This window comes from Cupressus sempervirens, chromosome 4 (genome assembly GCF_028749045.1).
Source record: "Cupressus sempervirens isolate cs-2001-9-10 chromosome 4, ASM2874904v1, whole genome shotgun sequence".
Taxonomy (NCBI): domain Eukaryota; kingdom Viridiplantae; phylum Streptophyta; class Pinopsida; order Cupressales; family Cupressaceae; genus Cupressus; species Cupressus sempervirens.
The window spans coordinates 330,875,502-330,891,102 of NC_143121.1; positions in this window are offsets into that span (position 1 = coordinate 330,875,502).

A 15,601-nucleotide genomic window follows, 5' to 3' on the forward strand; every position below is an offset into this window, starting at 1 on the left:
TGATAAATAAACTTATATGTACCTTTCTACCTCTTAAAACATATGCTGGATCAATTATCATTGGCATAATACTGAAGTCTCCATTATGATGAGCTTCTTTAACCAATGAAGTGCCACTTTCCCATGTCAAAGAGAAACCATTTTTGTTGAGATCATTCAATCCATAGTGTCATCCAATCAAGATTGTTTGCAATATACAAATGTAATGCATCCCACTCACGAGCAGCTGTATAAAATAAATAAACCAAGTTTAGAAACAACTTATATTAAAGATTTATAAGAATTAATTAAGTACAATAACATCTTATAATTACTTCTCACTTTCCCCATCAAGTACTACCCTTAAAATTTGTTAATGGAGTTAGGATCCCCTATGCGATCTACATGGATATTTGTAGAAAACTTGGGAAGATATTCACTAATGTAAACCATGGTCTTGTATACCATATATCTCTCCACCATAGAACCCTCAAGATGTTCTCTTCTTCAAGAAAAGCCCTTCAAAAATTTCAAGTTCCTCTAAACCATCCACATTGACCTAGTTGGTATAGGTCAACACAACTCAATCTCCTCAACTTGATGTAGGAGGTAGTGTTCTTGTGCATTGAAAAAAATTGAAGGTAGACACTTGTTAGAATGTTTAGAATAATTGGGGGGGGAGGGGGTGAATCAGCTACTCAAGGTCCATTAGTGCCAACTAAACAATCAAACACTTAAACATTTTATGTTCTACTTATCCTGTTGCAACTCGGTCTCTACTCTAATCTCAATAAAAATATCAACTAGTAGTTCACTATCCTCACATAGCATACTTGTTGAATGTAAACATTTGAAATTTAAAACACCATAAAAAAAATTCAACCCAAGTTTGACACTAGGATTTAACATGGAAAGCCAATTTTCAAAAGATCACCAGCAACATATCACCACTTTTTCACTCTTCTAAAGTGAGCCCTACTAGGAGCCAACCCTATTAAAGGTTACAATACACACTGTTAAAAGTGACCTAGTTAGAGGATTTAATCACCCTATTCGAAGTAGCCTTGTCAAAGAAATTTATAACATTCCTTTAGAATGTCACCCAGTTAAAGGATTTATACAGACTATTAAGTCTTTATTGACTGTTACATCAACCTTTGATTTAAGGATTTCAATACAAACTATTTACAATGATTAGAAATAAAACACTAGAGTTTGATCTATATGATTACAACTCACTTTGTTTTTTTGGATCTCTATTCAGTTCATGTGTAGATTACCTGATAATCCTTCCTTCTCACCTCTATCTTTTATTTGCTTGGAAACCCTTCAAGAAATCACCCTTCTCTTCAAAAAAAAAACTTAAGCCTTCTTGTTAGATTTTTTTATCAACCTCAACAACTTTGTTCCATCTTACTTGAAATATTTCAAACATACACAACTTCTCTATTCTCTTCTCTTCTTTGCATCATCTCTTAAGGTTTTCCTTTGTACCTCCTTAAATAGGAAATTTTGGTCCTTTTCCATTTCTCATAATCACCGTAGATCTTAGGGTTTGCGATCTAATCCAACAGATTCACTGTATCTATTCATCTCCATGTTTTCTAAAAACTTCTAATGGAATTTTTTTACCTAATCCTCTCCTTGAATTAAATGACGAACGTGTCAATCATGATCTTCAACACACTTTCTATATCCCTAGAAATCATGATTTCTCATAGGCATTCAAAATATTATCACTCAATCATTACTAGGTTCTGACACTCAGTCATCAATGATTTTCTTGGTCACAATAGAGCTTCTAGCTTAGTACCAACACTGTTACTTGATCAATACTGATACTCGATCAACATTAAATTATTTGACGCTTATTATGGCTTAGTTGACACTAGAATTGCTCATTGTGAACTTAAAGCTTCTTAATATTATGTTGTATTCCTTGGTCAAGCTTAAGCAATCTATTAGTCTTTTCTCATGTCTTCATAATGTAAACAATCAAATTATCTTGTCAAAGTCTAACTAATCAAACATCCATTGTAGCTTTCTTTTCATAACTCAACCTTTCCTCTAGGTTCTTTTTTTATGAAAAACTTCTCAAATCCTCTTCATCAATCAAATAGTTATGATATTGAGATCAAACAACAATATATCTCATCAATAGATTTGACATCAATGACAACATAACAATTATTTCAATGTAGTTTCCAGCAATCTCCCTCTTTGACATTGATGGCAATGCCTCAAATATATTATTTCATGAATACCATCTCCCTCTTTGTTACCATGCAATCTAAAAGATTTAACTTCAATGAGTAACAAATACCCTTAGTTTCATTGTGAATTTCATCCATGCAATCTCAGAAACTCCCTCTAATTTCTAAGTTTAGACTTCCTCTTGTATCTTGTATACATACTCTCCCTCTAGCATTTTGTACACCAATCTCTCCATCTTTTTCTTTCTATTATCTCTTTCAAATCTCTCCCTCTTACATCATATATACACAATCTCCCTCTTTGACAATAATGCCAAAGATAATATCTCTCCTAGTTTCATGTTCTTCATACATCTTGATTATGTAGATATTTACATGTCAGGCTGAATTCTATCATTTATCATCTGTATATGATTGATTTTCTTATGTTTTTGTTCATCTTTACTTTACTTGATTACCTTAGGTACCTCCTAAAGTAGAACTATCTGCATCAACATGTAAGGTATTTTGATTAGCAGATTTGATGCATAGCACCATTTCTCCTTAAGTTTCTTTTCTTAGGGGAATCACCCCTAGTTTACCTCTAAGATATTCATGAGCATCTTTAGGTAAGGCTTTAGTGAATATGTTAGTAATTTTTTCTTTGGTGCGTATATATATTCTAACTTCACTTCTTTTTCCTGAACCGGTTCTCTCAAGTAGTGATACTTGATAGAAATGTGTTTTTCTTTTGTGTGAATCATGAGATTCTTTGATATGTTGATAGCACTTGTGTTATCACAATAGATAACCATTGGATCTTTAATTTCTTCTTTCATTCCTTTTAGTAATTTTTTGATCCACATGATGTTTGAATAGTTCACTGTAGCTACCATATACTTGGCCTCAGTTGTTGATTGGGAAATATAGTCACATTTCTTGCTTGTCCATGACACCAATTTCTTTCTTAGAAAGAATGCACTTGCACTAGTAATTTTTCTATCATCAATATTTACTTCCCAATCATAGTCAATGAATACCTTCAGTTCAAATTTATCACTCTTCTTATAATACAATCCATATTCTTTTATACCTTTTAGATATCTCAATAGCCTTTTCACTTCCATCATATGGTTCTCCTTAGGATTTATTGAAAATCTAGCAACTATCCCAATAGCTAATGCAATATTAGGTCTTCTATGAACAACATATTGAAATTTTCCAATCACTAGTCTATATAGTGTTTGGTTCACATCAACATATTCATCACTTTTAGATAACTTATGTCTTATAGACATAGGTGTGCTTACTAGTCTTGATTCTTCCATTCAAATTTTTTTTGTATCTCCTTGATATATTTGGATTGAGTAATGAAAATAGAACATTTCATTTTATCTACTTGTAATCCAAAAAGAATTTAATTTCACCAAATATTGATATTTCATATTCTATCTTCATTTCATTAGAAAATGATTTGTATAATGCTTCTTTTCCTCCAAATATAATGTCATCAACAAATATTTTAGATAGTAGTACCTCATTGTTCTTACCAATCTTCAAGTATATATTATTATTATCATTTGTCCTTTCAAAATCAATCTTCACCAAGTAATTGTGTAGTCTTTCATACTGTGCTCTTGGAGTTTGTTTCAATCCATATAGAGCTTTGTTCAGTTTCCATATCATATTCTTCATTCCTAGGTCCACAAATCCTTTAGGTTGTTCTATGTACACTTCTTCCTCAAGTATACCATTCAAAAATGTGGATCTAAGATCCATCTGATATACCTTAAAGTTTTTGTAGGCTAAATATGCAAGCAAAGTTCTAACTCATTCCATTCTTAACACAGGAGAGACAGTTTCTCCATAGTCAACTCCTTCTTCTTGAGCATATCCTTTGCATACTATTCTTTCCTTATTTCTTGTAACTTCACCTTTTTCATTTAACTTGTTCTTGAAAACCCACTTTATTTTGATAACATTTTTTTCCTTTGGTTTAGGCACTAGAGTCCAAGTGTTGTTCTTCTTAATTTCTTCAATTTCTTCATTCATTATCTAGACCCAATCTTCGTTGTCTAGAGAATCTTTCCCTAATTTGGGCTCAAATTCACAAAGTAAGCATGTATCATTTCTAAGTCTCTTCCTTGACATAACACTAGATTCTACATCTTCAATAATTTGTTTAGGTTTATGGTGTCTTCTTACATACTTAGCTAGACCAGGTGGTCTCCTTCTTGTTCTTCAAAAGGTTCATCTTGAAAAATAATCCCAAGTTCATTATCTCTCTCTTGTTGAAGTTCTAATTTTGGTTCTACATGCTTGGAATTGTCTATCTGATGGTTGGAATTATCTGTCTATGAGTCGACATCTTTTGTCTATTACTCAACACCCACTGTCTGCTACTCAAAAACATGTTGTTACACCTTGTCATTCCTTATCTGCTAGAAAACTACATCTTTGTTTTCTTTCTTAGTAGGAGTACTGGGAGAACCATCATCCACATATATGAATGTACTATAATCTTTAGGTTTTTTCTTACATTCAACATCATTTCTTTCTATAAATTCATCAACTTTCACATGTGCACTTTCTACAACTTTGTTAGTGTTGGAGTTTAAACATTTGTAAGCTTTACTCTTGCTAGAATATCCTAGGAATATAGCTTCATCACTCTTAGCATCAAGTTTTCCATTCATGTTATCTTTAAATATGTGGAATTTACTTCCAAATATTTTGAAATATTTCTCATTAGGAACATTATCCATACCATAGTTCAAAAGGTATAGCATTTGTACTTTTCTTGACTTGCTCTCTTTTTAAGGTATAGACACCAGTAATGATAGCTTCTCTCTAATATTTTTGTGATACATTATTCTTCATCATCAATGTTCTAGCATAGTCCATTATTGATTTGTTTATCATTTAGGTTATACCATTATGAGGAGGGGTCCTTGGTGCTGACATTTGTCTTTTAATTCCTTTGTCATTTCAAAATGTGTTGACCTCATTGGAAATGAATTCACCACCTCCATCATATCTCAAACACTTTAGAATCTTCCCTCTCTTTTTTTCCACTTTGGCCAAATGCCACTTAAATAACTGAAAAGCATCATATTTATCTTTAATAAACATCACATTCATCATCCTAGAGTAATCATAAAAAAAATAATGAAATACTTATATCCACAATAGCTTTGAATATCAATAGGTCCACATAGGTTAGTATGAACCAATTCCAAAATATCATTGGATGTGTATGTTTTTCTCTTGAAACTACACTTTGTCATTTTTCCCAATTGACATTGTTTACATATAACATTGTTAAGCTTCTTTAGTTTTGACAACCCTCTTACTTTCTTCATTTTACTAATGTTCACCAAATTGTCAAAATTTACATGACATAACCTTTTGTGCCATAACCAAACATCTTCTTATTGTGCAAAAAAACATGTCTTATTAGATAAATCTATATAGAACAAGTTACGACCTCTTTTCTGATCACCACTTCCAATGAGCTTTCCATCAACATCATAGATATTGGCCTTTCTATGATGGAATTCAACTATGTACCCTAATATTTTTAATTTTGAAATACTCAATAGATTATAGGTAAGTCCTTCCACCTAGTAAACATTGTCACACTTGATTTTGTCAGTCAATTGAATTGTACATTTGCCTTTCACAATACATGGAATATCATTACCAAATTTAACATAGCCACCCTTGTATGGTCCAATGTCTTCAAATTTATTTCTATCACTAGTCATATGATTAGAAAAACCATTGTCAATTATCCACCTATCACTTTTGTTCACATAAGGAATTAAAGCAATTTTCTCATCTTCATCATAATCTTCTTTCATAGCAACATAGACAACTTCATCGCCATTACTTTCAAATTTAGTATCAGTTTCTTCTTTAGCAATATAACAAGATTTCTTACCTTTTTCATCCTTGTTCTTCTTGTAGTGTCGGTCATCTCTCCTTCCTTTGTATTTTCTTTCCTTTCTCTCATCCTTGTCTTTTGTGTTAAGACATCTTGCAATAATATGACCAACCTTGTTGTAAAAAAATTATAGGTAATTTACCTTTTCCTCTTCCTAATATTTTTTTAATAAATGCTTCAAGTTCATCAAGCTCATCATCAGAAGGTTCACTACCACTCTTCACATGTTTGCCCTTTCTTTTGCTATGAACCAATTGTGACTTAAAAGAAGATTCAATGGTAGCATGTGTGTAGTTATCAAAATTAGATATCTCAAAAGTAGTACATCTAATAATTACACCTTCTAAAGTCAAATCATTACCTAGAGTGCATCTCAGCTCTTGTATTATAGAAACCCTATGGAATATATAGGAAGTAGAGTTCTCAATACCTTTCTTATCATTTTTTCATATCTAGTATTTCCATTTTCACCTCAAATACCATTAAAAACTTCCTTGATTGTTGTGCAATATTGCACTATGTTCTCACCTTCTGTCATTCTCATTTCATCAAATTTTCTTCTCGGGCTCTCTAATTTGGCTCCCAAAACATTTTCATCTCCTCCATATATGGTCTTTAGTTTATCCCACATCTATTTTGCACTATCAAAATCTTTTATTTCATCAAACTCAACATAGCTATGGGCTAAAGCAATCTCCAACATTGTCTGATTGTGTTCTTGATTTTCTTTCAATTGTTGAGAAGTAAAAGGAACAGTTTTTATCTTCACATATTCATTGTCCACAAATTTTATTGCAACATCACCAATATTGGATATATGTAGCCTCATTAGAATTTTCCATTTAGGAAAGTTCTCCTTGTTCAGCTTTGATACCTCCCTTTTGTGAGTCATGATCTTTAGCTTTATGTACCTTCAAACTTCTCTTTATAAGCATTGGTATTCTGATACCAATTGTTAGAATGTTTAGAAAAATTGAGAAGGGGATGAATTAGTTTCTCAACATCCATTAGTACCAATTAAACAATGAAACACTTAAACATTATATTTTCTATGTATCCTGATGCAACTCGGTCTCTACTATAATCTAAATAATAATATTAACTTGCAATTCACTATCCTAATATAATAGACTTATTGAAAGTAAAAATTTAAAATGTTAAAAACATTAAAACACTCAACACAAGTTTGAAAATAGGATTTAATGTGAAAACCCAATTTGGGAAAAATCACTAGCATCATGTCACCATTTTCTCACTCTTCTAAAGTGAGTCTTGTTAGGAGCCAACCCTATTAAAGTTTACAATACACACTATTAAATGTGACCTAGTTAGAGGATTTAATCACCTTGTTAGGAGTAGCCTTGTCCGAGGAATTTAGAACATTCCTTTAGAATGTCACCCACTTGAAGGATTTACACAAACTATTAAGTCTTTAATAACTGTTAGGTCAACCTTTGATTAAAAGGATTTAAATGCAAACTATTTATAATGATTAGAAAGAAAATAATAGGGTTTGATATGTATGATTACAACTCATTTTGCAATTTCAGATCTCAATTTAGTTCATGTGATGATTCCCTAATAAGCCTTCCTTTTCACCTTTGTCCTTAATTTTCTTGGCAACCCTTCAAGTAGTCACTCTTGTCTTCACAAAAAACTTAAGCCTTCTTCTTAGATTTTCTTATCAACCTCAACAACTTTGTTTCATCTTACTGGAAATCATTCAAACATTCATAGCTTCTTTGCTCTCTTCTCTTCCTCACATCATCTCTTAAGGTTCACCTTTGTACCTCCTTGAATAGGTAATTATGGTCCTTTTTCATTTCTCATAATCATTGTAGATATTAGGTTTTATGATCTAACCCGATAGGTTCATTGTATTTGTTCATCTCCATCTTTTGTAGAAACTTCTCATGGAATTCATTTACCTAATCCTCTCCTTGAATTAATTGATCCAACATGTCAATCCTTATCTTTAACATGCTTTCCATATCCCAAGAAATCAATTGAGTTAGTTGGAAATCTCAATTTCTTATATGCATACAAAATATTGTCACTCAGTTATTACTAGGTTCTGACACTCAGTTATCACTAATTTTCTTGGTTGCAATAGAGCTTCTAGCTTGGGATCAAAATTGTTACTCAGTCTATACTAATGCTCGGTCAACACTGAATTTTCTCAGCATTTACTATGGCTTGGTTGACACTAGCATCACTCAGCATGAACTTCAAGTTTCTTAATCTTCTGATGTATTCCTTAGTCAAGCTTAAGCAATCTATCAATCTCTTCTCATGTCTTCATAATTTAAACAATCAAAATATCTTGTCAAAGTCTAACTAATCAAACATCCATTGTAGCTTCCTTTTCATAACTCAACATTTTCTCTAGGTACTTTTGTTATGAGCAACTTCTCAAATCCTCTTCTTCAATCAAATAGATATGACATTTAGATCAAATAGAAACATGTATCATCAATAGATTTTACATCAATGACAACATAACAATTGTTTCAATTGTAGTTTCCAACAACACTTTTGCATTTCACATATAAGCTGAGGAATTTTACACTTCCAATGTTTTATATCTTTTTTTTAACAATTTCTTTAGATGAGAACCACGTAGAAGAGATTTAGCATGCAAAAATATATAAATGAGACTTTAAAAATATATATATATATATATATATATATATATATATATATATATATATATATATATATATATATATATATATATATATATATATATATATATATATATATATATATATATAGAAAAAGTAAAGCAAGAGTTAAATATAATATTTAGACAACAATTCTAAGAAATAACACTTCTAACCCCATGTATTTTCCAAGATCATATATAACTTATTTGACATTATTTTCAAAGTGGTTTGGGAGAGATAGAGGTATAATGTATTGCAATAATTATAAAATAATATTTTCAATATATTATAAAGTAATACAATGTAAAGTACATGAATTTTTACAAATATACTATAAATAGAGAAGAACATGACTTACCTTGACAAAGGTATGCCAATCGTGCATTTTCAACCTTGACCCAAAATCATCTTCGTTTGATATGAGACTGCTTATGTTTGCACCAAATCCTATGGGAAATTTAGCTTTTTGTATGGCTTCTTTTATGGAATCACTTAACTAATGCATTAATAACTAAGGAAGGGTACCCATAATAATCTGGTCTCCATTTATATTTTATTCAATGAAAAACATCAATGCATGATTGGATTCATGAACGTCATTACAAATTTTGACAATTTTTTCTTTGGCATGCCTTCCATCCAAAAAGTTTTAAGTGTCTTTGTTACATGTTCTTTCCAATATCCATAGCATAAAAAATGCATGATTGGGAGGTGCTCGTAGTTTGAAAACCTACTAAGTTGTCTAGGATAGTTTTTTAGTTCTTTTGTAAGCTGGTCATCAATGCCTTGGTGACCTTCACAAACATCAATTACATCATTAGTTAAAAAAAGACAATATCCAAATATAAATTTCAAACAAAAACCATTATATGAAATGACATTACCTCAACGATTTATTCTATTTTATTCCAACTTCCATAGATGAGGTGTCATTCATCATTGATTTGATGATGTCTCTTATTTTCCACTGAAAAGATGTTTTTCTGTAATTTGATACTTATTGTTTTTGTGGAGAAAGTTCCTATCATCAAACACTAGCTTTCCTAAACTTTTTTGAATGTTGAGATATTATCTTTAAACCTCAAACTAGACATGCAAATTTCCTTTTTGTTTGAAGACCTAGAAGATTGTGTGTGATTGGATGGAATATTATAATTTTGATATTTACAATTATCATGCACAAATTAAACATACAAAAAAAAAATGTTTTAGCACTATAACATACCAAAAATATGTGTAGTTTTACATACCACAAAAATGTGTTAGCCCAAGGGCATCATGTATTTTCCATACAAGCATAAAACAAAATTGAAATTGTCTTTGTCCAATTGGTATAGAGATTTCATACATAGTAGCCCCATTCCATAACTCTAACAACTTGTCAATAAGGGGATCAATATATACATTCATATCTTTCACTTGGTACTTACCTAGCTGAATGGACAAAAACATTATATAATTATTATGATCATTTTAATGTGGTATTTATAAATTAATTTAGATGACTATTAAATGAAAACATACCTAGTACAATCATTGCCAACATTATGTTTTCCATTTTTATGGATATACAAGGAGGAATGTTATTGTTAATAACAAAATATGTCACACTAAGTAAGTGGATCTCATGTCTCCAAATGGATTGACACCATCTACTGCTAATGAAAGCTTGAGATTATGAGGTTATTCTTTAAAGAGTGGCAAAGTATCTTCTATGCCCTTAAATTCATAACCATTTACATACATTCACATAATGTCATCTTTACTTGTATTGCATGCATGGTAAACCATAAATTATACCAAGCTAGTGCACCTGAATAATTGATGCATACATGAATAATGGGAATGTACCAAAGAACCTTGCGAGGCACCTTTTTTATTGTTTGATATGATCAATATCTACTAATGTGACAATTAGGGCATTAGATTGCAAATTCATATTGTTTATGGTATATAATATGATCATTGGGACACACATGTATTGTTTGATACTCCATTCCAATACCTTTCATAATGGAAAATAATTATTGGTATGAGTGAGGTAGAATGTTTGATGGTGGTAAGAAACACTCAACTATCAACCTAAGGGAAAAAATAAAATTAGTAATATAAAGAATATTAATGGTACACTAACATATAAGATGACAAAAATGACATACCTTAGCATACCTAATATTGCTACATTGGATATACCATTCCTAACCTTGAAATTCACCAACAACAATACGATGGAGAGAAGAGTTGTTTAGGAGCCTTGGTATAGGGGCTCGTACACCTTTTCAAGTATAGGTTATCTTCATCATCATGATCAAATTCACTAGTATCATCATCTTCATCATCTTGATTGGTTGTGCCAGTATCATCTTCTTCAATCATGTTCTCCAACACATGATCAGATGCACCAATACTAACATCTTCAATTGTGTTCTCTACCACAGGATCATCTTATTCCATGCATGCATTACCTTTTGCTTCAATATTCACACCTCCATGTTCCCCTAATTGAAAATCCACATCCACCAATGGACACAAATCATTTCTCCCTTCAATGTGACCATTTTTCCTACAATGTCTCTTAACTGTTGTGATTAGAAGTCTTCGATTCTTTATGTCCTCACAATGTTTGCAAGGAAAATAACATTTACCGTCACCTTTTCTTTTGAATTGAGACCAAAATCTAGCAATTGTATCCTTAATTTGATCTAGGTTCATATTGTTAGGTGTGGTCTTTCTTCATGGGAAAATATCAGGCTATAAAATTATATCAAATATTAAAATACAAGCATTAGTAGTATCTTGTATATAATAAAAAATAATTAAATTTTACTTGCACATTTAAAGCATGAAGAATCTTATACCTTACCTTACAAAAAACTTCAACAAAAATAATCAAAGATAAGCTTTGGCATAGGATGAAGGAACTTGGGGTCCATATATATCTTCAAGAAGTTGTTCATAGGCTATGCTATAAAAATTTGGCTTTGACTAGGCATCCAACACATTCTCTTTTTCAATGCTTTCCACTTTTAAAAAATCTACTATTCATAATCCAAGCCTTAAAATAATTTGTGGTTTCATTTTCCTCAATTGAGCATGTTCCATGAAACCATTTTCATCAAGTTTTGTTCCATTAAAAACTAGATCATGCCCATAGTTTTATATTGCTATAGTGCTAGCCATTATTCTTCTTCACATGGTATATAAATTATTAATATTCTAATAAGTTTTCAATTCACAACACCCTAATCAAAAGATCCAATTAGTGGGCATTCCTATCACCCAAAAGCTACAAATGGGTGGCCACTAGGAATAACATTTATACTCGACTTTGTCCTAATGTTTAACCACTTAATGGTTAAATTGTCAAAGAATTTATACTTCATTCACTTTTTAAATGGGGAGAATAATTGTCCACCCAAAACTAAAATTTTATGCCTTTCAAAGTTTTATACAACACTCTCACTATCCTATATATAAAATCCTTTGTATGTTTGTGATGCAAGAGCATCCTAGGGAATTCATCAATACTGCATGCAGGGGCTTCATGCTAGAGTTTGGAGTTATCATCTTGGAGTTATAGCTATTTTGATATTTGTTGGTCGTGTGTTCCTAATTTAATGTCATACTTTGGAGATTGAATTTGTTAGCTTCAATCCAAGGGAGTTTGTGTGTGTGCTCTTGAATTTGGATAGTTAGTTGGCATGTGGACCTATGTTTAAGGGTGTGTATTCTTATGTGGTGGTTTGACTTAGTTATGCATTGTAAACTTGGGGAATGTCCTAAGTATTTAATTTATATTATGTATTTAATGTTTGTAGCCATGTTGACTTGTGGCTTGAGAGTGAATTTAATGTGAGAATTTATTTAATGTAAGGGTTTTTAGGTGAACTTGTGGCTTAGTTTAGTATAAGTAGAGGATCTTGTGGAGTCTAGAGTCATCATTCACCTAGCATGGAGAAGATGAGTAGCAAAGTTTAAGCAGAGCTAGTAGCTATGTGTGGCATGGGAAATGAAATGGTTGCTTGGTCACTTGCGATAACAAGTTTAGATTCTTCTTGGAGTTCTCTACCAGATTGTAGATCTAGGCTAGCTAGTGGTTTGGATCTTGCAAGATCTTGTTGAACTTTAATTGTAATTGTTGATGTATTTGGTTGTAATCTAGAAGGCCTTATAGCTTGGCACATTGGATGAAAATCTTATTATGATAATTGGCATTGTGTGCATCTAAATCTCTATATTATTATTTATATTCTATTGTGTGGTTGTTTGATGGGGGCTAAGAAATCTCCTTTGAGGATTCTCCTGCCTTGCACTGCATCGAGTGGTATCAGAGTGAAGGTTGGATCTAGTTGATTTGTTGCAGAGGGTTTGCGAAGATCTTGAAAGATGCCTCTGAGAAGATTAAACCATGGGGTGATTGAAGATCTCTATGATGTTGTGGAAGCGAGGATCTCATTTATGATTAAAAAAGTATTCATATCTGAGATGGAACTAATGAAGAGTGATATGATCATTGAGATCATAAGTGTTATGGATGGCATACCTTGACATATGGGTACTAGATGGTTATGAGGAAGCTTCTAAAGACTTTGAGGTTGTTGGATCAAGTGGTGAAGGTAGAATTGATTGAGTTGAGAGACCTATGGGAAATAGGGATGGTCAACTTGATAGATCTAGATCTTAGTTGAAATTGAAGTATAAGATCAAGGTTTCTAATTTCTTAGGTACTTTGAATCATGAAGACATGATTGATTAGATTGGTGAATTGAAAGACTACTTTAAGTTAGAGGATATTTAAGATCTGCTCAGAGTCAAGTTGACAGAAACTAAGTTTAAATGACATGTTACTATATGATGGAAGTGACATAGAGAATAGGAAGGTGAAATGAAGATCACTAGATGGATATTGATGGTGATTAAATTGAAGGCTAAGTTCAAGCTTGTTGATTATGAACTTGAGTTTTTTAAGAGATTGCAAAATCTAAAGTAGAAGTATATCACTATGAAAGATTATACAGAGGAGTTTTACAAGTTGACTATTTGATCTGGACATAGAGAACTATATAATGAGAAGGTCGATAGATATATGAATGGTTTGAGATTCAATATTCAAGATGAGTTTGGTATGCTAAATATTCCTTTGGTTGAGGATGATTATCAATATTCTTTGAGAGTAGAAGAGAAGATGAAGAGGAACAAATAAATTGTTGAAGATGAACCAAAACTTATTGAACAAAGGAAGAGGACAAACAAAGGTGCATTTAAGGGTACTTTCTATAGATGTGGTGAAGAAGCTCAGAGATCTTTTGAATGTCCTAAGGCTAGTGATAGAAGAAGTATTGTGGGGAAAGAGGTTGAAGACTTGGGAAATGATCTTGAGAAGGATGGGGATAACTTGTTGGTTTGAAGAGTGTTTCTTGGAAAGAGGATGTTGGAACCTTGTCAAAGGAGGAATTTGTTCAGGACTCATTGTAATTCTAGAGCTAAGATTTGTAATGTGATTGTGGACAGTGGTAATACTAATGACCTAGTTGCTGAAGAGATGGTTCAGAAACTTGGTTTGAAGAGGGTAAGACATCCTTGTCCTTATAGGATTGTTTGGTTACAAGATGAAGATGCTTTGGAAGTGAGGAAGTAATGTCTTGTTGATTTCTAGATTGGGTAGTATAAGAATAAAGTGTTGTGTGATATTATGGACATGAGTAGTTGTCACATATTACTTGGTAGACCTTGGTAGTATGATTGTAGGATTGTGCATGATTTTGTAAAAAATGTGATTACTATTGAGAAAGGTGGCAAAAAGCATTCCCTAATTCCTTTGTAGAATGAAGAACTCAGTAGGAGGAACCTAAGTATCGGTAGTCAAGTTGATTAAAGGAGTCTAAAAGGGGGAGAGATCAGTGTGGAAATCAAACCTATTGTGCACCAAAGATAAATGTGAAGATGACAGCTGTAGAAAAGAAGTTGCAAAAGAAGAACAAAGGCATGAGTATAAAGTTGATGTGGTGGAGGATATGTATGTAAAGAACAAGTTCAGGGTTTATGTGTTCAATCTTGAAATATTTTCTTCGAGCTATCAAGAACATCTTTTCTTCTCACATGGGGTGTCCGATGCAAGAACATCATAGGGAGGTCAAAAATTCTATATGCAGAGGCTTCGTGGTAGAGTTTGGAGTTATTGTTTGTAGTTAGAGCTATTTTGGTGATTTTTGGTCACATATTCCTAATTTACTAGCAGACTTTGGGGCTTATATTTGTGAGATTTTATCTAAGGGATTTGGTGTGTGTGTTCTTGGATTTGGATAGTTGGTTAGCATGTGGACCTATGTCTAATTGTGTATATTTTTATGTGATCTTTCAAGTTACTTATTAATTGTAAACTTGGGGTTTGTCCTAAGTATTTAATTTATGTTATTTATTTAATGTTTGTAGTCAAGAAAAATTTTGGCTTGAGGATGAATTTAATGTGATCATTTATTTAATGTAAGAGTTTCAAGGATGACTTATGGCTTAGTTTAGTATAAGTAGAGGGTCTTGTGGAGTCTAGAGTCATCATTCATCCGACATGGAGAAGATGAGTAGCAGAGAGGAAAGAATTTTGAGAAAAGCTAGTAGCTAAGTTTGGCTTGGGAAATAAGAAGGTTGCTTGGTGGCTTGCGAGAATGAGTTTAGATTCTTCTTGGAGTTCTCTACTAGGTTGTAGATGTGGGCTAGCTAGTGGTTTGGATCTTACGAGATCTTGCTAAACTTTTATTGTAATTGTTGATGTATTTGGTCATAATCTGGGAGGCCTTATAGTTGAGCATGTTGGATGAAAA